Source organism: Hakea prostrata, chromosome 1 (genome assembly GCF_041222555.1).
Source record: "Hakea prostrata isolate BN-2017 chromosome 1, UWA_Hpros_2, whole genome shotgun sequence".
Taxonomy (NCBI): Eukaryota; Viridiplantae; Streptophyta; class Magnoliopsida; order Proteales; family Proteaceae; genus Hakea; species Hakea prostrata.
The window spans coordinates 18,518,319-18,543,123 of record NC_142600.1 but is presented as its reverse complement, the minus strand read 5'-3'; the positions used below and the strand labels follow the sequence as shown (position 1 = coordinate 18,543,123).

Sequence of the window (24,805 nt, the reverse complement as noted above, 5' to 3'; positions counted from 1 at the left end):
ACAATGGCACGTAAAGAAGAAGCTCCTCCCAGCCTAGACCTTCAACCGCCGCTTCATCTACATGTCTCCACCCAATTCTCTAACCTTCCAGTAGCTGACCAGAACTCACGAAAGGCAGCTCCAGCTCTTGCTGCCAATTCGAGTGGGTTTTTCTTCTTGCTCCTGTAAAGCAACTCATTCCTTAGAATCCAAAGATGACAACATACAAAGGATATATGACTGAGCACTTCGTTGCTTTGCTGTTTCGGTGGATATTGAAAAGTCCTAGACTTCCAGAAGACCAGGTAAGGAAGTTTCCCTCATTGATTGAAGTATAAACTCCAACCCACTGCTGAACCACACAACTCTCGAATGATGACACTAAAATGAGATATTACTGCTTGATTCAACTTCTTGATTGCACCATCTGCACATCGGATCAACCCTGACTTGCCTCTTCAGAAAGTTCTCAGCAGTGGCAACACCCTTAGCATAAACCCGCCACATGAAGTTACAAACTTTTGCAAGAGTGATGCAGCTCCACAACCTTTTCCAGTCTTTCTCTTTAATATCTTAACACCTATGTCTTCTTGATGAAGAGGGTTTACTAGCCATCAGGTTATCTATACTATTAGGTAACAAATAATAAGCTATCTCCGTGGAGAATTTGCCATTCGAAGCAGCCCCATACCAATTTATCATATGTTTCCAAGTAAGGGCAAAATGATTCTTCTTATAGTTGTGACCTCCTCATTACTAAATAATTCATGCAGTAAGTGGGTCTTCCATGTCTTGTTTCCCCAATCAACCAACTCCTCCACCACACTCACACCACAACCCATAGGTCTAGGAGAAGATATCCAAAAATTAGGCAAACAAGGAACCTAGTTTGACTCCCATATTGTAATTTTATCTCCCTTACCAACTTGCCAAACCAAACCTTGCTTGAGCCCATCATGGCCCAACATTATATTCTCCAAGCCCATGAAGGACTATATCCCAGTTTGGCCTCTACCAATTAAAGAACAATTAGGAAAATAAATTTGCTTCATATATTTAGCCCAAGGAGTATCCAAATTCTCGCATAGTCTCCACTCTCCAGGCAACCTTGCTTAACAAGGCCTTGTTATGCAAACTTGAATCCCTAAGACCCTGCCCTTCTTTTTCTTTTGATCTACAGAGCCTTCTCCATGACACCTAGTGTATCTCATGTTCTTCATATTTTTATCACCATAGGGAATTTGCCATGGCTTTCCTTGCCTCATCATGATGGGAAGAGGGAAGAGAAAAGTGAGATGCACCGTAAATGGAGAGAGCATTTTCCACTAATTTAATCAAGATAACCTTGCCTTCGGCTGAGAGAAGAGAATTCTTCCATCCCTTAACCCTATTATATGTTTTGTGAGTTAACTCCTTAAAAACCTTTTTTTTTTTTATGCCAAATTCCGTGGGTAACCCTAGATATTTCCTTGGCCCTTCACCATACCTGACCTTGAGTACCCTTGAAAACCAAGCTTTTAACCTTCTTGGCGTGTTGGGGCTAAATGTTAAACTAGACTCTTCTCCAAATTTAGAGCCTGACCACTCACTTCTCAATAATACCCCAAACACTGCCTAAGCATACCCACCTTATCAAGATTGACTTCGAAGAACAATAAGCAATCATTTGTGAAGAGAAGGTGTGAAATGGCTTCGGTCCTATTCTTAATCCTAATCCCATGAACCAAGTGTTAAGATTCAGCTTGGTGGATAAAAGCAAATAATACATGTGAACACAGAATAAACAAGAATAGAGAGGGAGCGTCCCCTTGTTGAATCCCTCTAGTCGGCCTAAATGAAACCCTATTAAATCCATTAACAAGCAAAGAATATGATACCGAAATAATACAACCCATTACTAAGTCAGTCTAACTAAAAGAAAAACCCAACTTTTTAAGACTCAAGGCAATCATATACCTTTTACATGTCGATCTTAAGGGCAAGAAATTTTTTCTTTCCTTTCTTGCGGTGCTTAATGTAATGAAAAAGCTCATGCGCCACATATATATTATCAGAAATAAGTCTAGTCTATTAGGTACAAAGGTAGATTCGCCATGAGAAATAATACCTTTCAAGGTTTCCTTAAGCCTAGTCGCCATGACTTTGGAAATCAGCTTAACAACCATCCCACATAGACTAATATCCTAAAATACTCAGCTTGTTCTGGATTAACGTAGTTCAGTTCATAGAAAAAAATTCGAGGGAAACTCAAGTTTCGACTAGGTGAAAATCGGAAACCTAGGTGGGAAACTAAGAAATTTCGAGGAAAATTATGACTTTTTTGTACAAGTTTTGATATGAAGTTTCGACAAGTTTTAGAGAGTATTTTCGGGTGGGACTTTGCATCTAAGCTAATTAGAGTATAAAGAACACATTGATTGTATTTTGCTAAAAAAATCAATATAGATATGTCATTTAATGTACATAACATCAATGTAGAATTGTCCGAGAAGTACACTATAAACTTAACTACTTAACATTTAATATATAATTTTTAACTTCAAAACATCAAATACAAAGTAATTGACAATAAAAGGAAAGTATAACTCAGTGCCAAGAGGAGTGCCTCGGTGAATCCATCCTGTGAGTTTAGTAGTACTATGCTTGTAACATCCTCTCTTCTAACCAATGGCTATGCCTATGGTTGCCAAGGTAATCGGCAACTGTAACTTTATAAGTCTGGTCATCAACATGCCTAAGATAACTAATCTGAGAGAATACACAATTTGATAAGGAAGTCTTGATGGAGGGGATATTTGGAGAAACATGAATGAAACAAAAAAAATTGAAAATATGGGAAATCTATGAAACTTGCAAGAAAAAGTCTCAAGTTTCAACGAAATTTCCCAAGTTTCTACGAAATTTCTTAGGTTTCCATGAAATTTCCCAAGTTTCCATGAAATTTCCCATGTTTTCCACAAAATTTCCCATGTTTCCCAAGAAATTTTCCATGTTTCCCACGAAATTTTTCCAAGTTTCTATGAAATTTCTAAGTTTCCATGAAATTTGAGAATTTTTTTTCTTATGAACCAGTTGGTCTAGCTGAGTTGAATAAGGTTTCAATAGGTTTCGACAAGTCTTGACGAAATTTTGACGGTTTCAATCAAAACTTGAGATTTTTTTCAGTCCCCTAGTTTTTCGTTTTGAGGTTCCCAAAATAGGAAATTTCGTAAGTTTTGATGAACTTTTGTTCTATGGTTCAGTTGCATCAAATAGTGGGTTTCCGTCAATCAAAGTGGGAATAGAATGGCTTTTCAATTACAACAAAATATCCCATCCAGCGCTCTTACATCTCCGAAGCAGCTATCTTCCTCCCTCGTAGAATCAATATCCCAAACAAATGTGTTGCCATCCATCATTATCGATGAATGATCCCATCAAGCATCAAATGCCTTGCTTCTTTTTTTTTTTTTTTTTTTGATAGAAGCATCAAATGCCTTGCTGCAACAACGTCAACCAGTCATCCCTCCGGCTGACAACAACTGATCAAAGACGAATGGCAAATTACCAATGCAGCATGTGTGATTTTGACTTTGTGCAATCTTTAAAGAGGATTACAAGGTAATTAATTATCACATTTATAATTATCCTTATTCTTCCTTCCTTCATTTTCAATTTTCCTTTTTCTTTTAGTCTTTTCTAGAATGAATACCTGTAGCTTTGCTAGCTTTGTCATCTCTTGTACCTCGATCTTAGCTAACAGAATTTCTCTACAGCAAGAGTCTTATAAGAACGAATCAAAGAAACTGGAAGAACTAAGATTATTTAGGCTTGTTCCTGGAGCCAAGGATGATCAGTGAGGTCTACTAGAGCTGATTGATGACATAGAAAAGACTTGGTTTAGGGTACCTCTTTGAGGAGGATATCAAGAAAGCCCTGGACACCACAGTTTGCATGGAAGATATGGAAATTAAAACAAAGGAAATTAGTGTCCATGCTACAAATCTTCGATTTAGGCTCCTCACACAACAAGGGTATGAGGTGAACCAAGATTATTGAACCCAAAGAATTCAAACCCATTACCTTTGTTCTGTCTTTCTAACACAAATAATTTACTAGTGTCTAGTAATATATATGTTTAGACTCTTGAAACACGAGGCAGATAATTTCAAGACAAGATATGTAGCAGATGCAAGGGACTGCTAAGTTTGTATTGATGCTTCCCACCTTGCCCTAGAAGATGAAAGCATGTTGGAGGAGGCCAAGCACTTTACAATGACAGTTCTAAAGGAGATTCTGAACTTTACCAAAAAAAAAAAGAGAGGAGATTTATGAGCGATATAGAACAAAACCTAGCAAAACAAGTGAAGCATGCCCTGCAGCTTCCCTTTCACTGGAGGATAACAAGGTTAGAGGCCAGGTGGTGTATGGATGTCTCTGAGAAAAAGAAGAATTCAATTCCTACTTTGCTCCAACTAGCTAAGTTGGATTTCAACATCGTTTGAGCAATTCATCAGGAAAATTTAGCTGGTTTATCCTGGTATACATAACCATATTAATATAACTTGTACCTTAAAAATTCCTTTTTATTGAAACAGGCTGGGATGGAGGTATTACATAATATATCATCAAGCAGAATAAAAAACCCCCCCCCCTCTCTAAAAATTTTTGGTCCCCCCCCCCCCCCCCCCCCCCCATAACACCCCTCCCCCCTAAAGTTTGAGAATAAACACACAAACAAACAGATCAACCATTCATCCAATTCTGAATTTTCATTCTCATTTTGCTTGTCTTTCGTTGTGGGGTCTGGGCTGGAGAGCAATTGAGTTTTGCAAGAGATGGTCTGATCTCATGTTTTCTATGGACATTGAGTTTGCACCCTGAACCTCAGTTTAGTAAATCCCGGACAGATGTGGCCAAAGCCCTTATTAACTGGTCGATGATATTTATGATGTCTATGGTACCTAGGAAGAACTCAAACTATTCTCTCTTTTTTTTTTTTTTTTTTTATATGGTACATTTACACCCTATATTTTTATATATATATACACACATACAAACGAGATCAACCATTTTTCATTCAATTCATGAATTTTTCCCTTCTCCTCATTAATTTTTACTTTTGATGGGAAATTGGCAATGGCCTTCGGTTCTTTTTTTTCTTGCTCTCACTGGCACTGTTAGGCTTTTCGGATGGAATTGATTACCTTTCTAGAAGCGGTATGATTAATCATTACTATCCTTAATTCATTTTTTTTTATCTTTCTTGAAATCATGATTTAAGATCTTCTACTTACATCAATTTGTTAATGCTCCAATGGATCGATATATGCAAATCATATTTGGTAGAGGCAAAGTGGTACAATAGTGATCATAAAACTACATTGAAAGAGTACCTAACCAATGCAGTGATTTCAGTCTAGCTGCAATGTTGTACTATTTCATTCCTTTTTCTTATTGCTGTATGCTATCCGAAAAGAGACCCTAAGTTGCTTATCACAAGATCCAAGTCTTGCATAACTCATCCATGATAGTTTGACTTGCATGCCAATGACCTCGGTACCTCTATGGTACGTACTTGACCTCTGGATTCACTATTTGTCTCATGAATGAATCATAGTTGTTGTTTAGAATTATTAATTTTATCGATCTTTTCATTGGACACAATGGTTTTTTCTTTTTCTTTTCAGAATTGTACTCTAGATACGGGAAGGTACCACAAGAGTAGCAGGTACCACTCTTTTCTTTGATTATGAAATAGCATATTACATTGATATAATTTTGTACAATTTGTAAGCCGAATTAGAGAGATGTGATACACTGAAATCAACTTAATCATGCATGTATGAAAGTGGTGCATCTAAAGATAATGTTCATAAACATATAGGACATATGATTAGGGAGATATGGCAAAAAATGAACAATGATACATTGATTAATAATGATTCTCTTGGTTTGTCCTAGCAATCTATAAAGACAGCCGCAAATCTTGCTCGAATGTCACCATGCATATGCCAACATGGAGATGGCCATGGCACTTTTGGTGATGATAACAAGAATCAAGCCAACTTATTGTTGTTTGAATCCATACATTTGTCAAAAACTTCAAAAAATTTGTCTTTTCTATCCTAAAAAAAAAAAAAATCCTTTTGGCAATACCCATTTTCTGTACATTCCTTTCCTCTCCGATGGAAACAAGATATTAATGTTATAATGTTTGAGTTACTCAAAACTGAATTTGTAATTTTATATAATAGAATGATCTATGCCATGGAAATAAAATACTAATATCACATATGCTTGAATTACTCAAATCTATATATATATATATATATATATATATATATATATATATAATATATATATATATATATATATATATATATATATATATATATATATATATATATATATATATATATATATGACAGTATGATGTATTGGACAAATCGGTCTGTTTTACCAAAATAAATAAATAAATCGATTTTCCTTTTCTTAGTATCGAAAAGAGCTCAATTTCATAAATACTAGGATGATTTTCTACCATCCGATCTTCTACAAGTCAAGGATATCGTCTACCCTGTGGAAATTTTACAGGAAAAATGCGAAGTGTAGACTCTGTGGAGAAAATGCACCTGTTCTTTAATCGTAGTGTCCCTACGATTGACTTGATCATCCGTGGGGCCCAAATCAAACCGCTATGCCACCAACCCTTCTGGTTGCCGGCTTCAACCACGTAGGGTCCACTTATATTATAAGCAATATTTACGTGTTTCTCATGTTGCGCTTTTTCTCTTTTTTTCTTTTTTTTTTTTTTTTTTTTTTTCTGTTGGTGGAGACACTCTTGTAGTCATTCGTGGCTACCGGTTTATGGTTCTTTGACCATTTGACCACCGAAGTTGGAATCTAGAATGTAAGACCGTTGAAATTAAGACCAACACTACCACGGCAGCATCTGCTTCCATATGTAATTTTCTTCTTTTCATATATGCCCTCTTCTTCAAATCTCTCAATAAATGAGCCGCCTTCTCTTACCAGATTCGCTAAACTTAAATACAAATCCTTTCCTCCTTTCCTACTCAGTTCCATCTTTTCATCTTGAGTCTCTGTCTCCGTCTCTCTTTGTGTTTGTGTTGTGTTTTATCCAGTTACTAACTTCACTTCTTCTAACATCTTATGGTTTCCATGGAAGAGATTGAAATTCCTCAGTACTTCATCTGTCCCATATCCCTTCAGATCATGAAAGACCCTGTAACAGCCGTCTCCGGGATCACATATGATCGCGAAAGCCTCGAACAATGGCTGTCGTCCGGCGAGAACACGATGTGTCCGGTCACAAAGCAGCCTCTTCCTCCAGACTCTTACATAACCCCAAACCATACTCTCCGGCGACTAATTCAGGCCTGGTGCACCATGAAAGGTGTCGATCGGATCCCAACCCCAAAATCGCCTCTCACCAAGTCCCAAATCCTTAAACTCCTTCGAGATCTCAGACTTCCTCAACTACAGTTGAGTTCACTCAAGAAGTTGGAGTCCTTAACTTCTGAGAAAGAAAGCAACAGAAGAGACATGGTAGAAGCTGGCGTGGGTAAGGCCATGGTTTCATTGATTGTCAGGTCCTTCAAGGAAGCCCAAGCAGATAGTATTCTAGAGATTGCTCTTAGTGTTCTTCATCGCTTGCGGATACCTAATGACGAAGCTAAGCATCTTCTCATGGAATACCATGAGTTCGTGGATTCGATTATGTGGGTTTTAGAGCAAGAGATGGATAATCATGTATCTGTGAAGACTAATGCAGTTCTAGTCTTGAAAAACTTCATTCAAGCTTTGAACAGGAATCTACTGGAGCGATTAAAGCCAGATTTCTTTCAAGGGCTGATTAAGGTTTTGAGAGACAGAATCTCTCAGCAGGCAACAAAGGCCACCTTGCATGTCTTACTAGAGACTTGTCCTTGGGGAAGAAATAGACTTAAAATCATCGAAGCCGGGGCGGTTTCTGATCTCATTGAACTGGAGCTTACCGTGCCTGAGAAGAGGATCACAGAGCTGATCTTGGGTGTGTTGGATTGTCTTTGTTCATGTGCAGACGGGAGAGCTGAATTCCTAGCTCATGCTGCAGGAATTGCAGTGGTGTCGAAAAGGATGCTAAGAGTATCGGCGGCAGCTAATGAATCCGCAGTGCAAATTCTTGCATCAATCGCTAAATTCTCTGCTACTAATGAGGTTCTCAATGAGATGTTGAGAGTGGGAGCTGTATCAAAGCTTTGCATGGCACTTCAAGCTGAGTGTGGAGGAACGGTGAAGGAGAAGGCAAGATGCGTCCTTAGGTTGCATTCTAACGTGTGGAGCAGTTCTCCTTGCATTGGACTTTATTTGTTGACAAGAGAACGGTAACAATCTCAAATACAAGTCTATATACATGATCAGACAAAACAGTTTTCTCTTTTTATCTAAAGATTTTGTACCCATTTGTATTTCATGTGCATAATTTGGAGAAATTTTGAAACCCTAAAAAACCAAGTTTTTTGGAGAAATTTTGGAAGTGAATGAAGGAAAAAGGATTCTTAATTCTACTCTATTCAATTTTATGGAGAAGAAGTTATTTCTTATAAGGCCGCTTGGGGTTGGAAAACAATCGCATGGTATACAAATAGCTGGTCTGATATATATAGGCAAATTATACGCTAGCATTCACATTGTGTTCTTCTTTTATCTTGGTAAGTGGGTTTGAGAGTTTTTTTTTTCATTTCCTTATTGTTGAGTGCAAAAAAGTGACTATTCTACTCTCATGGAAAGTTGGAAATCCATCCCAATTAATGTATGTACAGGCTCTGAAAGCCTGAATAGCATTCTTATCTAATTCCCTTTATTAAGTTATGGAAAAAAGAATGCTTTCATGCTATGTAATATATACACTGGTGCCTCTCTATGCCTTTTGCTTTTTATCTTTCTCCCTATAAAATTTCATATGACAGATATGCCAGAGATAAAAGAGATACAGGGAGACAGTACCAACATATGAAATGCAACTTGATAGTTTATTTTCTATTTATTTATGGAAGAAGATCTCGGATCATTACTTAGATATAGGAGTGCATAAAATCACCATCTCATTCCTATGAAAACGCTCTAAGTGACCCATGCATTGTGCAAGGGTTACACCATAAACAATGATCAATCGGCTTTTATTTGCTAATTGGCTAATAGCTTGGCAAGGAATGGTGAATGTAAATGGATCAAATTCGATCATTGATATTATGTGCCTAATCAAGTTTTGACGGATTCAAATGATATTCTATTAATTTTTAGGTATTAAAATTTTTTCTTAAGTAATACTTTTGAAATATGGTTTCTTTTTAAAAGTCAGTGAATGTGATTCAATACAAATTTTATATTATTTGTCATCGTTGCTCTTCTACTATATAATGATGAACAAAATGTGCAACATCATAAGTTAGAGATTGTAAGACAGTGTTTTTATTCTCATTCCTTATTTTAAGATAAGAAACAGTTTTTTCTATTGCTATGCATTCTCTTTCTAGATGCTGAAAAATCATGTATGGATACACAAGTAAGGGGGGGGGGGGGGGGACAACACTTTTGTAACAAAAAAAAAAAAGAGGAAAGAAAGAAATCCGAAAGAAACTTTGAGTTTTAGGATAGGATTTCAAAATAAGATGTTATATTTTTATATAAAAATACAAGAATGCCTCACAGTCTTTTCAAAAGAAGCACAAGAAATAGACCCAAACTATATATATATATATATGATTTGAGCAGTTTCTATTCAAAAAATGTTTTAAAAATAGACAAGACAGCCCATGTCACTGAAAGCAATGGCTACTAAATTCGTCTGAAACCTTGACTTTGACTCAACTTCTATATAAATTTGTGTTGTTGGGTGTTGACTTGGATTTGAATTCTCACATGACTTTTTGGGTAATGTTATTTTCTTCACAATTTGTAATCATATATTTAAGAAGGAGATTTATGTTTATTTTATCAGTACTTAGAGATAAAAATTTATCTTAAATACGAGATGAAGGTGTGTAAAACGAGTACATTCTTCTACTCATTGAGATAGCAAAAGATTCTGTTGACTATGGAGGATTTTCTGAAATCTATCATACCAAAATTAAAGATTTTGTTATTTTTAATATATTAAGTTATTAACGCTATTGTTAGAATCAACATCAACATCAAACTTCTTCAAGATGATTTCTAGAATAATTATATTTTGTATTTTCTTCTCAATTCTTTTGCATTCGTTCTCAACACGATATAACGCGTTCCTCTGTGCTATAATACTTATTTTTTTATAAAATTTGTATAAATACTTTAACAGATGCATGCAACGTAGTACTATAAGCTTTTATATAAAATTACAAAAAATGATTCATATAGTTCATTTTTTTAAACATAGAATCCCTTTAGAATTAACGTCTGAATACAGACTTATGACTTTTCTAATGACACGTCGATAGTCTTCATTCCAACCCGGCAGTTCTATTTAATTATGAACGCGAACTGGAAAACAGGAAAGGAACACTTGTTCTATTTAATTATAAACGCAACTGTTTGCATTGATTTTGATAATCAAATAATTTTCTCGTTAAAATCTCAATAAAGCCGGTCACTAAACATTAAGTAATTCTTTGGTCTTACCTTATCTTCTCCTCTTCTTCATTCTCATTGAAAGCTTCGTGTTGAGGTCGATCAGGAACTGAAATGGAAGCTGAGATATGAAAACGTTGAATAGGTTACCTTGACGAACTCAAACATTAGCTGTGTGTGGTAGTCAAGTAGTTGGCTTGCTCTTTCTTTTAATGATTGTTGCACCTTGATGAGAAAAGAAGAAAATCTTTGAAATATATAAAGATCAATTCATAATCTGGTCATGTTCTGATGTTTCTCATTTATTATATCTCCCTTATCAACTACTTTCTCCATACCATCCCCACTTTGTGAGAAGTGAAACCTAGGGTTTATGAATCACTGGGTTTGATGGATATGTGATTTTTAATGGATCCACAGCCTCTGTAATTTATTTCTTTACAATTTCCTCGTAGGATTGTGCCATGTGGCATTTAAGTAATCCAACGGTTACCCAATAAACTAGAGTTTAAATAAAATTCAAATTTATGGGTGAATTTAAATAAAATTCAAATTTAGTTTAAATTAGGTAACCGTCACAATCCTATAAGGGAATTGTAGGAAAAGAAATTATCGAGGATGTGAATCCGTCTTAACACCAGCAGCTATATGTCAAATGACAAAATCACCTATGGAAGTGGAGTTGCTATATGGGCTTGGGCTAAATTCCTACCATACCAGCTTTATAATTGGGCTTATATGGGCTTTTAGGCCCAATTAATATTGCTTCATTAAGGGATGATTTTTTTTTTTTTATTTAATTTGGTGAGGCATGGCACTCCTCTTTATTGGGTTTTTTTTTTTTTTTTTTTTTTTTGTTTTTTTTTTTTTTGTTTTTTTTTGTTGTTTTTGTGGGAATAAGTTAATAGTTGCATTGAATAGATAAAGGGTTAATCTGTATTAATATATGATACATGTCGTAATCATCATTTAAAAATTCAGCAAGATGTTCTGAAAATTCGTGAGCAGAAGATGATTTCTTAGTTTTTTTCTGTCAAAGAAAAAAAAAAAAGTCTAAAATTGACAAAACAAAATGCAAATACATTTGAAGTTTTGAACTAACTCAACTTGACCGAATTGATGTTGAACCTCAACCGAAAAATTGAACTTGAATTTTAAAATTTAATGTGTGGCCTATTGGTGAATTTTGGTTTAAAATGCATTGAGTCTTCAATAGAAGTAATGTATGACTTTAGATCTTCTATCAAGGCTAGAGTATAACATCATTCTTATATTCTTTCACCATATATTTAAGAAAGAAATTCATCTCTGCTTTACCTTGTTAGTGCTCAGAGATAGTCTCTCTTCTTGAATGTGTCGTAGAAAAGTGTAAGAATAATGTTATCCTTTATGCACAATCTCAACTCATGTAAAACCACCAATGTAAGTCAAATGATCACAAAGAGAAAAAGACCTAGAGAAGTGGAATTCTATCAGGGCTTGGGTTGATCCTAGCTTTTACATGCGAGCTTACATTGCCTATGGGCTTTCAAGTCCAGTACAATAATGCTTTATCAAGGGTTGAATCTATTATATGGCCATGCCAATTACTTGTCTTCTCAGTTCTTACAATGTCACACAACCAATTTACCCAAAAAAAAGAAATACAAGATCACACAACTATATTGTATGCAGAATTGGTCCACCGGCCTTGAGATCAATGGACATTATCAATACCTTAATTGCAAGTCATCATTTGTCAGGCAGTTCTAGTAAGATTGGTAATATGAATATCTTTACGCTTTGCAAAGATGTAAGGTCCTTAGAGAGATTTTTCACACCTCTAGGTATTCTCCAAAAATCTCTTGATTAGAGCTTTCCATCTTTGACTCGTCTTTGTCCATCTACTTCTATCCCCTTCACTGATTTTATTGATTATTCCCATCCCCCTTACTCCATAGGGCTGCTGCCTTATTTGCTTCGTATTGGCTCGACTCTTCAACTGGGTTTGAGCTCTGTGATACCATTTTTTTTGAGTGGGATCTACTTTTTTGAGAATAGGAGTCAGAAGAATATGAGTTTTCGGTATCAATCAAATAAACCTAGTGAAATTGGTAGACACGCTGCTCTTAGAAACCAGTGCTAGAGCATCTTAGTTCGAGTCATTAAGTATATTTTTTATCAATATCGAAAAATTATGCCCATGGGAGATTACACGCGTACGTGCAGTTTACTATGTATAGTGAGATATATTCTTTTAAAAAAAATGATATATTCATTTTGCAGTTGATAGATTCATCAATACACTAGAGAGCCCTATGTATATTTAAATGAACAAATTGTAACCGAAACTAAGTGCGGAAAGTTACTCAAACTCTCATGCGATGTCATTTTATGTTGACGTATATAAAATATAAAATGTCTTCATTTCTACGTTTATTTTTCTTCTTTTTACTAGTTGATTTCTTTCTATTTCGGGTTTTTTTTTTCCTTTTTTTTTTTTTTGCAAATTGACCGTTCAAAATTTGAGGTTGTCAGTTTTCTAGTTATTATCTCTATGACCCGATTCTCAGGATAAGGAGAGTGGGCAGCAAACAATAAGAAAATCCAATGGTGGTTAGAGAATTGTTGGTCCTATTTTCAATTTTGATCGACCTCAGCTGGTTGTTTATGATTTCAATATATAAAAATCGAGTTCTCTATGACTCTAAGTGTAATGTAGAGAGGAGCATAATATTTAAAATGGTAGTTCAAATGGGATTCAAGTTTTTTAATTGGTGTACTTTTTAAAACTATATTTAAAAAGAAACTTTGGTCCTAATAAAGTTTGCTGTGATTTCTTTCATAATCAAGATTGTGAGAAGTGTGGAACAATGGATAATTGTTTTAAGATATGTGTTTGAATACTTATAAAATCACCCTATTGCAGTATATATAATTTTAATCATTTAAAAAAAGAAAAAAAAACTGAATATATCAGAGGTGTAAGGTAGAAGGCAGGGATCATGCACTACAAATATTTTGGACTTTCTTGCTGTTTTATCGCTTGCAAAGGTTTCTTAGTAGTTATGTGTAGTCAACTTTACAAGCCCATGTAGTTTTTATTTATTTATAATTTAATAAAATGACGTTTTAGTGAAAAAAAAAAATTGAATATAAGAATGATATATGATATGTGTTTGCATTTTATTCTTATTTAACCGTGGATGAAGCCCGACAAAATGTCCAACACAGGAATGATGTAAGGTGAAGAATAAAGAAATGGAATTTATCGTTTGGCTGTTTAACAGATCTAAGAAAATCATGATGGAAGAAATTGATCAATATTCCCAGTTTCCAAGCAAACAGCTTACGTTTTCCCACAAGTCTTCTAAACTTAAATTTGATTTAAATGCATGTAAGAGTAAGTCAAGTCGTCTCTGCTGTTAATATGCATGAAAAGAAGTAATAACTTCCTTCTTAATTTATAAAGCTTTACATTGAACGCCGGGCTGATCCCTCTTGGTTACATGAAACTCTCTCACATTTACTACATTTGGCAACATGCTAAAGCATTGGAATCAGCACCAAGGCACCCTGGAAACAACTAATAAAATTCTTCTAATGTGATTGTATCCGTAATCCTTAACTCATAGCGCCAATGTTTAAAGTATCAGTATCGAGTATCGTATCGGTTAGGTGATTTTAATAGAAGTATCGCTCGTATCGGGTATTATGGCTAATGTATTTTAGCATAGTTCAATAGAGATACGTATCGAAATGTATCGTAGTGCTTGGGTCAAATATGGATACGTATCGGCTAGTATCGTATGATATTGTGGGATACTCTAAACCTTATTCATAGCTAACTGGATGTATGATTTATCTGTAAAGGAATGGAAAAACATCATTTGTTGTACGTGCACAGCAGTGCACATATACGTTACTTAGCTAACTGATAGACTAAAGAAACTACAAGATTATTTTAAATTTTTAAAATTTAAAATCAAGTTTTATATATCAGTTTATTATTGGATAAAAAGTGTACTACTGTGGATAGCAAAATTTTTTTTCTTTTGTACAAGTAGATAAAACCTCACCTCTTGCAGGCCATGATTGACTGGACCTTACACGCCAATCTTTTCATTGTTTCCCTTGTTAATTTCTATTAGAAGAGGGCCCTCAAGGGGAAAGCAATGCTGCTAAGCTACTAGTCAATCCTAGACCAAACCTACTGACCTAACCATCAAAGCTACCTTAGTCATGAGCCATGATTGGGTGGACCTTACAGGCCTATGGCATCAACCTACAGTTCTTTTACTGGTTCTTCTTAGTTTCTAACTTTCTATTTAGAGGAAATAACATATAAAGACTTGGATTTGCATTGCTATCCTTGAAAAAAAAGTTATAAATGCTCTTAATTTTAAAAGTTAATACAGGTAAGTTTCAAAAGACATAATACTATTACTGATTCATTTTCATAATTGTTGAAATCATGTAGGTACCTTATCAATTCTTTTAGGTTGTCTTTCATGAGTCTATAGTCCATACACTCTCCAACGACCCATAATGGACTTAATGAAACCCTAAGTTTCATTTCTCGTTTATTATTAAGGGATTTTGCGTTGAAACTGGTTTTTTCAATCTCCAATAAAAAAAATTACATTTATAGAGCATTGATTCCTATCTTTTGCCTCACATTCCTTGATGTTCCAAAACAATATCTTCATACAAAAAATTTAAGATAGAAAAATCATTTCCTTATCGAAGAGCCAATGATCTAAGGTTGATTCCTTACCCCTTGCCCACCAATTCTCCCTCCCCCTCTCCCAAAAAAAAAAAAAAAAAACCAGTTGATCCCATAATTCGTACCAGAGCATCTTGGCCTCATCGGAACACCTCACTGAATCTTTAGATCAACCCCTAAATCATGAGACACTTTATCAATGACCAACTCATCCTCTTTATGGATCACCTCAATTGAATTCATGGTAGACTCCAGTTTCTCCCCATAAACTGAATTCTACTAGAATTTTAGAAAGAGAGAGCTACGACACAAGAAAGTTGAAAACTGAAAGACTTGGAGGTCATAGACCGAAGTGACATAGGGAAAATAGAAGGGGCACAACTCGAGGAATGGTTGAAAACCTTCAAACATGAGGGTGAAGGCCAAAAGAAAGGGAGTGGAGAATCCCTTTATGTGCAAATTGCTTTGTGTAGACCCCCTCTATTTGCGATGTGACTGTCCCTCTATCATTTTTTAAAATTTCAAAACTATTCAAAATTTAAAATTAAACTTTGAAATCCACTTTCTCATCCATCTCTTCTTTATGAGCCCCCTCAATTTGATTTGTGGTAGACTCCAAGTTCTACTTAGAAATCGAATTCTAAGAATCCCCCTCTTGTGCAAATTGCTTTGAATTTACGACTATTTTGGGTTTCGTTTGGTCAGATTGTAAGATCAGAAGAACAGGAAGAGCAGCTGCACTTGGTTTTCAAAGGAAGTAGGTTCTAGTCAGGATAATTAACCACGGGTATTTTCCCTACCATGGATTAGTACACCACACACAATTTAATCTGATAATTGATTCATTAGACTTTCTTTGAGAGATTCCTGGCCTACAAGGAGAGGAGCGACCGAAACCAAGCCTAACCATTAGTCCATAATATTTGGAGTCAAAACCTGAAGAGAAAACGTTCCTTAATTCCTATAGCCTTATGTTGACTTTATCAATCAATCCTTACTTTTTTTTTTATTTAAAGACCTAATCAAATATGACAACCTGATACTAATATGAACAACAGGAGCTGAGATCCAAAATAGGCAGGTAGGAGACTTGAATGGAGCAGTGCGTAAGTCTACCTAACTGAAATTTTCAATTTCATCCCAACAGTATCACAACTATTAATCAGTAGACAATCATGCATCTCTTGTTGGATACTTCTCTTGTCGATGGAAAAACATCCTCTACTATACACAACAGTGCATGTATATATGTATATATATATATACCAAATAAATGGCTGAAAAAACAAAAAAATTAGACGACTATTTTAGTCTCAGCTTTTCATTTGGTATGAGAGGTGCAATACTGTGCACAAAAGAGGATTTTTTTTCCCCTGGTTGATATGAATCTTAAAAGTTGGCTATGACTTGTCATTTGTTGCCTGTCTTCAATTGCTGCTCTTTATTTGAGGTCTATCCTTAAGGTAAAAATGTCAATTTATGGAATCCATATTTTGTACAACATCAAAATAAAAAATTACTTAAAAAATCGGTATCATTTTAACATTTAACTGCACTGTCAGGGTACCATATTTTTTTTGGAAAAAAATGGTTTAATGCGTATAATTAATTTGTATTAATTTGTATGTATCATTACTGTGTCAAATATGTTATATACCGATATTGTACCACATTTAATTACCTTTTTTTTAAGGCTACCATGACATATTTATTCAGTATAATAATAACATGGAGAAAATGGTGTGCGACGCGGGTCGAACACCGGTTTATAAACCGGGGTTGGCAAACCAAAAAAAAAAAATAACATGGTGAAAATTCAACTCAAAATTCATCCAATGTAATTTCTTTTAAGGGGTTGGGCAAAAATTCCGTACATATATCCCTAATTGTATATCTTTAGGATCTTATTCAATTATGTAAGAAAGGAAGCAAACTAACTCTGGATGATTTTATCCTCATGGAGAAGAATGTTCATATACCTAAAAGGAGAAAAAAATAAATTACAATTTCTTTCTCACCAAAACATGGCTAGACTCAAACTTGCTAAAACAAGGAGAAAACATGTATTTCTTCAATGGAAATCTCTTAATTTCGTTATGGGTTGAAGTTTTCATGCCATACATGTAACTCTTACCTTGTTTTGTACAAAAAAGGGTAAATTTAGTCTCTCTTTCTATCAATATTTCTTGTGTGTTTATGAACAATTTAAGATGGGTAACAAGATAGCAAATGCAGAGGGATACAAGATGAGTGCTTCCAAACGCTGGAGTGCAACTTAAGCATCTCCTTGGCCTTGTCCTTGGTTTTCTGACTACAATCCACCTGAACCACCAAACACAACTTGGTAACAACCCCAACCTGCAACATCTCCTGAAGAACATTTGAAGTTGCAGAACACCTCAAGATCGAAGAAAGTATCCTCACACCTCTTTCAGTCGCCACATGCGAAACCCTAAGTAACTTCTTAGACACCGCAGCAATTCCAGCACCATGGTTGAACAGTTCAGCTCTACCTTCAGCACATCTACACAAGTGATCCAACACCACTAAAACCATTTCACAAACCCTCCTCTGATCTTTTGTCTCAATCAGCATCTCTATTAGTACCGGAACCAAACCTGCCTCCACAGCTTTAATCCTGTTTCGACCCCATGGACAGATCTCCACCAGGATCTGTAATGCAGCCATGGACGCATGTTGTGATATTTGATCACGCAAAACCATCACGATCTCCACAAAGTGTTCCACTCGCAAGCTCATCAAATAGACTGGATCAGCAAGCTCGAACATGGATTTCAGAAGGAAGATAGCACAAGCACGAGACTGGTATGTTCCATGTTGCAATACCCACGTCAGGGTTTCGATGAATTCACCATTACTTATGTTGATGAGTTTCTTGATGCCAATTTCTGAGCTCTGGAGATGACAAAGAAAATCAAGCGCTTCATCCATTACTCTACCACTCGTGCTTTCATCATCATCATCATCATCTTTAGCCAGAGAGTTTGACTTCGACTCGTTGGTTATGATTGAAGCCAAGAACTCAATCACACCTGCAGATTCTAGACATCTCCGATTCCTTTCGCTTTCGTTGGCGATGGATTTAAGACTTCGGAGGCAACTCAGCTGGTGTTGCCGGGCCTTACCATCGTTGAGAAGCTTGACGATCTGGGATTGCTCAACGGGTGGTTTTGGAGTTGGAAATCTTTCGATACCTTTGGAAGAATTGAGAGTGCACCAAGCTTGGATCAATCGCCGAAGAGTGTGGTTTGGGGTCAGATCTGTTTCAGATAAAGATTGCCTCGTAACTGGGCATGAATTGTTCTTGATAGAGAAGATCCATCTCTCTATGGACTCTCTCTCGTAAGTCATCCCGGAGGAAACAGTCACTGGATCTCTCATGATTTCCTGAGAGATTGGGCATAGAAAATAAGATGGAATATCGATATCATCCATCTTGAACTGAAAGAGAAGCTGATCAAAATCTGAACAAGATCGAGAAAACTCAGTGACAATCAAGAAGAATTGAATACTTTATGGTTAGGGGTTGTACAGATCCGTTTGAGAAGTTCGCACAGGTGAGACTTGGTTTTATATCAGCAAAACTGTGTGAAAGATTCATATTTTGGAAAGTCAAAACACGGAATTTTTAATCACGGCCAAATGACAACTTTTGTTTTTAAATTTTTCTCTTACATCAGAAGGGAAGAAAAAAACCGAACATTTTTTTTCTTCCGATTTTGAATTATGATTCATTTATGAAGTTTCGAACAACTGGACAAAACAAAAACCCAGTCGTGATATTCATTTAATGGCTAACGGGGTAGTTTCGTATGTGGAGCGGTGAGGCCATGACGATAGATATTCACTCCACTCAAAACTTTGACTTTCTCTTTCTTCAAGAACTTAAGCGAAATATAATCTCTCCCAACTCGTGCTTTTGCATGCCGACATGTTCTATTTTTTCTTAATTTGCAAAGCCTACTTAAGGCTTAAGCCGGGGATGGGAATATAAATATGCACTAGCGAGAGTGAAACCCACGATCTCTTCATTAAAAGGTGTTGGTTTCAAACACTAAAACAACTCTACGTTGGTTGCATAGTCTAGCTTTACCTTCTAATTCTTGTCATTTTTGCAAAATCATCTACTTATGGTTGGTAGATCTTTGATTATAGTACAAATTACAAATAGATTCCCTATATTTATAATTAATTATATCAACTACACCTAAAAAAATCAATTATAAATGTTTTTATATTTAAGAATTAAAAATTAAAAATGGACAGCTCTGCTGAAACATTTGTAATTAATTTTTTTTCAAGAATAAAAGATATAATTGATTACAAACACAGAGGGTCTTACATGTAATCTGCCCTTGATTTATAAATGGGTCTAATCTATTGAAAACCTGTTTCGAAGCTTTTGTATTTTAAAACCCCTAGTTCTTTAAGGTTCTTGGGTATCAATTTTACTTTTTTTTTTTTTTTGTTAAAATGAATCAATATTAAAAATATTTTTTTGAAAATGAAAATTAATTTGATAAGAGAATAGCTGTAAATAATTTTATAATAATTTTAAATGAAATACGAGCTGGTTGAAAGAATCTAAGAGAAAAATCAATGGAGAGAGAGATATATTTTTCTAAATTAATCCCGATCTAGCAAATAATATATTTTTTTTCTCAACTGATCCGGATCTAGAAACTGACTCACTCTCCAGCTCCAATTAACGTGGATCTCTATGCTGCTTCCTTTAACTAGTTGATCAATTTTGGCATTTTATAAATCCCCATGTAGTTTGCTGGTTTTGTTCAACTAATCAATTTAGTTGACCTTATATGAATTCGAGATTTGACCATTCTAAGGCGTGGTCGGCATTGGATGATGAATTTAATTATTAAACAAATAAAATTTGTATAATAAAGCGTTGAAATATGGAAAAATCTTATTTTATGTAGTTATTGTATAGAGAACGGTTCAGTTTACAAAGTTGGCAACTTGGCAATTAGGGAAGTGCCTCCTGATACGGAAAATGTACAAGAAGGGCTCAACCGGAGTCGATCAGACTGGGAATCGGTGCACAAGCCCATAAAGGAAAGAATTCTAATTTAAGATCTACGAAAACAATCCCTACCAATCAAGGATCGACCAAATAAGAGATATAAAAACCCTAAACCTAAAAAAAAGAAAACCCCTGGTCAACATGCAAAGGTATGTTTTATAATTCACTCTTAGCATTCAGGCTTCGAGATCCGTTATGTCCAGGGTCTTCTTTTAGGCTACCATTAACTAGATTGTAGGAGACGTCTCCCGATCAAATTGAAATGGGCATATTGTTTTGCAAGTTTTCATCTCCAGGAGAGCAGTCATCACATTTTTTATACAACACCTCCTAAAGCTCAAGTTACTTCTTGAGCGGGTCACAATTGAATCTCAATGTACATATGACATAATAAAATACTGGCCTAAACCAATTTGACCAACGGATTGGTTCAATTAGTGGCTGGTTCAATTGGTAAAAGATTAATGCTTCATAATATAAGGTCAATGACTCAAATTTTCTTGGGGTAAAAAACAAAATCCTATTGAAGAATTGAATTAATTAATATTATAGACTCTTTTTAGCTTTCGTGATTTTAAAGGAGTAGATTCTTTTTGGTTTTCTCTTTATCTTAATCTGTATCTTTTAATTTGGGATAATTATTGATTAATGAGATATATGTAAAATTATCGCTTTACCCTTAATTATTAATGATTCATCGATGAAATATTAGCTCTGATGCTAACTTTAATTTGTGGGGAAATCATGAGAAGTAAGTTTTTTCCTTCTTATTTGCCAAGGTAGAAAAATAATTTAACTAAATGTGAATCGAGACTTATCACTACTCAAGGTTTTCTTGGTCATTTAAGAAAATGAAAATACCAGGTCATCAGTCAACAAATGGTTCTTAAATGCAAAGGGGCAAATAAAAGCAAACAAAGTGCAGGGTTTGATAAGTCATTTAGAAAAATGCGAGGGATAACATTGTAATTTAACTATATTCTACAGAGCAGTAATTATATATCCCTTTAATTGTAGAGGCTTTCTTTCTTCTACGTTTCCATAACTTCCATTCATCTCTTCATCTTCTATTTTTAAAATGACTTATTTTTTAATGAGAAATTGTTCTACAAATTTATGATTTTATGTCACTATGTAATGAAAATCTTTCTTAAGAAGGGCTAAGGGTATTTTTCACACAAAGCTTTTGACGGGATTATTGTTCTTTTGTTTCCATTAGTTAGGTAAAATCAATAGATACTTTTGAGATTTAAAATTAAGCAAGAACTGATTTACCAAACCATATAATAAATAAGTTGTATGAACCGAATTAGGATAATTTAGAACCATATTCTAAGACCGAATTGGAACCAGAGCCAAGTAGGTTTGGATTTGATCAATCCAATTCTAGTTCTAGAATGAGCTCAGTTCATAGCCACACTTATTTAACATCCCTCAACTGTGAAAGGCTTTGGTAGAACTTATTCTTAAAGACCATTGTCAAGGAGGTGTTGTCCAAATACCTCGAAGTCTTCACATATAAATCTGTTCATCATATTCGAGGTAGATTATAATTTTCACCTTCTACATAGAACATCAGCACTCATTGTTACTTTACTAGTTAAATGTAGCCCGTATGAAGGGGTCGTGTAAGTAAAAAGAGAAGTTTGTTAACTTCTTTGATCTTACGGATTATAAACAAAAAAATCCTTATTGTCAAGAAAATCAGAGCAAAATACAAGCACAAAAAATTAATGAAGTAGAAGAAGATATTATAGCCTAGAAATTTTTTCTCTACAAACTCCCTACCTATCAACTCCTGTCAAGATATTACAAATAGTAACGAAAAAAAACCCTATGTCAAATTGGACAATGATAGGGGTGCCCTTGCACCCAAAAAAGAATGTCCAAAGATAATACACGTATGTCCAAAATCTTCAGGTGAACATACACTCGCCCATTGCAACAACTTCCTTGTGTGTATGGTCTATACATGCATGAAATCTCCGATCAAAATAAATGTCTATTGTGTTTAAGCCCTCAGGCGAGTTCGGTTCACATGTTTATTCAATATAGACAAGAATAGAAATTTCCAAAATCCAGTCTTGACAAAATTAGACTTTCTTTAATTTGTGAAACCAACCACCTCAACGCTTTCCATCTTTAACCAGTCATTTAAATTTTAGACATTTGAATTTCGAATTTGAATTCATTTAAAAATCCCTGAAAAACACTTCATCACACCGTAGACTACAGTTGCTCTCTCAATTGAATCTTCACAGAGGGTCGATTTAGTATTACCAGAAAAAAGAAAAAAAAGGGAATCTATTTAATGCAACCATGTATTTTAATCTAGAAAGTATGGTCAACTCCAGCTTGTTATTAGTTGTTATATAGGTGTTAGTTAATACGTTAGTTGCAAGTTAGGGTAGAAGCCCCTTCAATTGTCTCAAGGGTTGGAGTCTTGGAGTGGCGTGATAGGGGTGCATTGACATTGTGCATGCTTCTATTGTTCTCCATTAAAGCAAAGTCTGGTCAGACAAAACGTCGGCGCTGACTTTGGATAATTAAGCAAGGAAGAGGAGATTAGAGGGCCACGGAAGGCCACCCAGCCAGAGAACGTACGAAAGGTTGTGGAAGCAGTGAGCTAGCTTGGCTATCCCTTCATGTGCATGTTGCCTTTGGAAACCGCGTTAAGGACGGCATGCACACCACTGCACCAGCCAGGCGAGCTTAGCTACGCTACCTGGGCCACCAGCTCGTTCCTTCGAGAAACAGAACTAGCAGCGTTCTTCATCAACTGCCAACCTCGCCTGTAGCAGTTTGAATTGTGGCGGAGATATGGCGGTTAGGAAGACTTACTTATGCCGCCCCATGAGCCATGACTGGAGAATTCAGTTACTTCTGCCTGAATCCTAAGATAAGAAGATTATGTTGAATCTCTCAATCTCAATTAATTACATGTCAACCCTGCCTTTCTCTCTGCCCATCTCCAGCTAGCAATATATAACAACTACAAAAGGTTGACTGACCAATCAAAACCCACTGCTACGCTAATTATCAGTGTTTGACCACTTCAACCACTACATACCCCATCTATATATTACATGCAGGACTCTATCCATGGTTGACTCCAGGCATGTTGTTGTTGTTGGGTCAGAATTCAATTCCTAAATGCTTATCTACTAGTCCGGATCGATTCAGAAACAGGCAACACGATCCAAAGCTTTATTGTGTTACATGAATTCTAAAGATTTCAAATCTCTGGATTCATGATTCTGAGAATTATATCCGTTTGGTTGTAAAAATCTTTATATTCATGAAATCTAGAGATTCACCTTTTAAAAATAAAAATGTGAATCTGTAGATTTATGGGTAAATGATGAAATCTAGAGATTTCAAAAAAGCTATACATTTGCACAATCACAAAAGTCACGTTGATCAAATAGTTTTTTAGGATGAATCCACAACCAAACATCTAATTTTATAAATTATAACTCCATAGATTTGAAATCTCCAGACTCATGTAACCAAACAGGCCCTAAATCTTCGGAGAGACTTATAGTAAAAAATGGAATGCTTAGATCTCATGATCAAATTACTAAGGACTTTGACAAGTTAGGGAACATATATTAGATAGAGTCATGTTTGGACTCAACGACCTAAATGCAAGTAACATGAAATGTGGATCACTTCTAGAGTTTAAGTCGGATTCAATAACCATATGATAGCCGATCGGAGCTTGATTCCTTAGCTCTATATCGTTAATCCCATGCTTCTTTCGAATCATCCTGGATTTTTATTTTTCCAATAGGAGATCGGAATTGGATTAAAAATAGAAAATAAAATGCATCAATTAATCACTTACCAAGTAAGACACAGCATGGACAATATATAACTTAAACATTGAATCATCCTAGATTGTTTAATCTTCCTATTACTTAACCTAGATCATTTGGGGATTTGTCAACTGTTGGTGATCAGGTGATACTGAAGCACGATCAGCTATTAATTAATATATCAACGAAGTTGCAGCGTAGATAATATGGTTTAGGAAATATTGAAATATCATGTTTTCTGTAGCTTATTCAATGGCACCGTTCTACTTAAAGGTGGCATTGAGTTTATTTAAGGGAAAATGCCTCGTAAACATCTAATATATCTATTAACTAATAATATTACGCTGGTCAAAAGTCTCAACATGAGAACCCAATAAAAGACCTGCCAAAATTAACCAGACTATGTATGAAGTGCGAAAAACTAGAGACCTGTTCTTCAATTTGGGGATTCTTCTTTCAATAAACCCATTTGTAATCCAATGATTTTTGCAACATCAATTGAAATATTTGAGGAAACACTTTTGATGCATTAACAAAGTTTTTCAGTTAAAAATTGAGTGCCCTGGATTTGAGTGGAAACAATTTTAAATAGAGGTATTCAAGAATTTGGCTTCTTAAATATAAAAAACCTACTAAAACCCTCTCAAA

At 35.2% G+C, this 24,805-nt stretch overlaps 4 pseudogenes; 3 read left to right on the top strand and 1 right to left on the bottom strand.

Annotated features, from left to right (window-relative positions):
* Window positions 1-3: 3 nt before the first annotated feature.
* Window positions 4-5,204, top strand: LOC149028045 (isoprene synthase, chloroplastic-like; annotated as a pseudogene).
* A 63-nt stretch (window positions 5,205-5,267) lies between these two features.
* Window positions 5,268-6,090, top strand: LOC149028044 ((-)-alpha-terpineol synthase-like; annotated as a pseudogene).
* A 902-nt stretch (window positions 6,091-6,992) lies between these two features.
* LOC149028043 (E3 ubiquitin-protein ligase PUB23 pseudogene) lies at window positions 6,993-8,945 on the top strand (annotated as a pseudogene).
* Window positions 8,946-17,071: 8,126 nt separating this feature from the next.
* Window positions 17,072-18,913, bottom strand: LOC149028042 (E3 ubiquitin-protein ligase PUB23 pseudogene; annotated as a pseudogene).
* Window positions 18,914-24,805: the final 5,892 nt, after the last annotated feature.